The following is a 2502-nucleotide window of genomic DNA, read 5'->3' as shown; positions in this document are numbered from 1 at the left end:
TCCCCAATTTTATTGTGCTGTGTTATTAAAAATGTTGATGCTAGAACATCAAATCCTACAGGTATCTCTGAGGGATGCTAACTCTTATCCTAAGGTTGGTGTGAAGAGAGTATCTAGTAGAGAAACTTCCTGGGAAATAAAAGTAATTACAAACCCATGTAACACTCCTTAGATTCAGAACTTAAATGAAATACATCCTAATATTTTGTCAGTTCTACAAAGCACAGATCAGAAATTTATTTCCATGAAGGCATTGACTAAAAGTGGGACTCTACCAGGCTGCTGATTGATTTTTATATTGAATAAAATTTTTAGTAAGTGAAAATAGTATATACTATACTACTTAGCACAAAACTTCCAAAAGTAATTTTATGCCCTTGGGAAGTGATCAAGAAGCCTTGGGCAAAAATTGATATTGACTTTTCAGGATTCTTCCAAAAGAAGAAAGTCTGGATTGGCGTAATCTCCTTTGTTGTTTTTTGTTTGTTTGTTGCCACTATAATCTCAGAATTGTGATTGCCAGACATTAACAACTAACTAATCTAAATTTTCATCAGGTGAGTTAAAGGCATTTGTACAGAATTTTTTTCCAAACAATAGAATAAAGAATATTCTTTTATTTGGATAAAGAATTCAGGTGAATAAAAATGTACTGAAGTGCATTGCTGGAGATGACTGACCAAATTTCAATAACCAGTATAGGGCTTCTATCAATTTACAAGTTATGTATCAAATTCTAAGGTAATGCAATGTATTGTCATTATCACAGTATGTTGAAATATGAATGGATTTTTTTCCTAAAGTTCCCGCTTTCCCTTTTCCACTTGCTCACCTAATTCAGGCAAATAATCTGTCTATTCTAGTAATTTCCTCAGGATATAGATGTGACAAGGTAAAAGTGGAAAACAGAAGCTTCCTATGAATTCCTCGTTTATATTTTCCAAAATCATAATGCCACAAAGTGATTATTTGAGGGGTGAAAATGACTCTGGAAGGAAGCTATCAAAAACTATAAAGGGACAGATCTTCCCTGAATACTAGAAACCTAATCTACTAGGCTGGGGGACAGCAGAAGAAAGACAAAGTATGGTGGTTTAGAGAGAGAAAGTATTGACTCTGCTCTCCATATTAGAACCTCAGTGAGAACACAAGACCCTGATGTGGTTTAAGAGACAGAAAACAAATATGGGTATTTGCCCCTTCTCCTAGATCATAAACCCATGGAAGTGATAAAATCACAAATTGGGCATCAAGGCAAATGAAGGCATAGATATGTACCAGGAGAAGTACCTTACCAGGGAATAGCATAAAAGCTTGATGTTTCTGTTTTCAAGCCTGACATGGAAATATCAGAGAGACCCATTGGACCAGAAGCCCTAGATAGGCAAGAATGAGAGTTGTCTCAATAGTTTACTCTATGGATCAGTGAGCAAGGACCAAATGGGACCATGGACTGGTCGGCAAATATTTGTGTGGTGGATGACTAAAAACTAAGATAGGTCATATAACATCTTGAAATTGCATAAATCTCCCTGGAATTTAGACACAAGCCAGGGAAAAGAGAGACGGTTTAGGTGTTTGATCGCCTAAGGAACTGAAGATTCAAAGAGGTCCTACAGATGCTGCCCCTTAAAGCCACCTACAACCTCACTGTGTTCTTCAACATCGTGGTGGAGGGCAAGCCCTGGGCCATGTCTCCTTTGAGCTGTTTGCAGACAAAGTTCCAAAGACAGAAGACAACATTTGTGTTCTGAGCACTGGAGACAGAGAATTTGGTTATAAAGCCTCCTGTTTTCACAGGATTATCCTGGGACTTATATGTCTGAGGGTGACTTCGCACACCATAATGGCACTGACAGCAAGTCTATCTATGGGGAGAAATTTGATGATGAGAATTTCATCCTGAAGCAGACAGGTCCTGGCATCTTGTCCATGGCAAATGCTAGACCCACACTAATGGTTCCCATTTTTTCATCTGCACTGCCAAGACTGAGTGACTGGATGGTAAGCACATGATCTTTGGCAAGGTGAAAGAGGGCAGGAATATTGTGGAAGCCATGGAGACTTTGGGTGCCAGAATGGCAAGACCATCAAGAAGATCATCATTTCTGACTGTAGACAAACCTAATAAATTTGACTGTGTTTTATCTTAACTATCAGACCATTCCTTCTGTAGCACAGGTGAGCACCCCTTACCCTCGTCTGATTGAAATATCCTTTAATCTTGGTGTGCTCACTGCAGTACTATGGGTTCCATATTTTCCTTACTCTCCTCCAAGTCTAGCTATATTGCAGAGTTAAGTTATGATTATAAAATAGAAACTAAACAACAGCAACAAAAATTTTTCAAAGAAAAATAGTTGCTATGTAGAAGAATCAAGTTATGTTTCTTACAGTTCTGGATCATTTTGGAGTAAAACTTGTACCTGTTATAAAAGATAATGTAATTAACACTTATATCATGAATTACTATTTAGGAGTTAACGTCCAAGTACCCTGATC

At 37.6% G+C, this 2502-nt stretch overlaps 1 pseudogene; it reads left to right on the top strand.

Annotated features, from left to right (window-relative positions):
- Positions 1–1619: 1619 nt before the first annotated feature.
- LOC144228387 (peptidyl-prolyl cis-trans isomerase A pseudogene) lies at positions 1620–2153 on the top strand (annotated as a pseudogene).
- The last annotated feature ends 349 nt before the right edge of the window (positions 2154–2502 follow it).

This window comes from Crocuta crocuta, unplaced genomic scaffold, assembly GCF_008692635.1.
Source record: "Crocuta crocuta isolate KB4526 unplaced genomic scaffold, BGI_CrCroc_1.0 scaffold369, whole genome shotgun sequence".
Taxonomy (NCBI): domain Eukaryota; kingdom Metazoa; phylum Chordata; class Mammalia; order Carnivora; family Hyaenidae; genus Crocuta; species Crocuta crocuta.
Note: the sequence above shows the minus strand (reverse complement) of the source record. Positions and strands in the feature narration are given on the sequence as shown.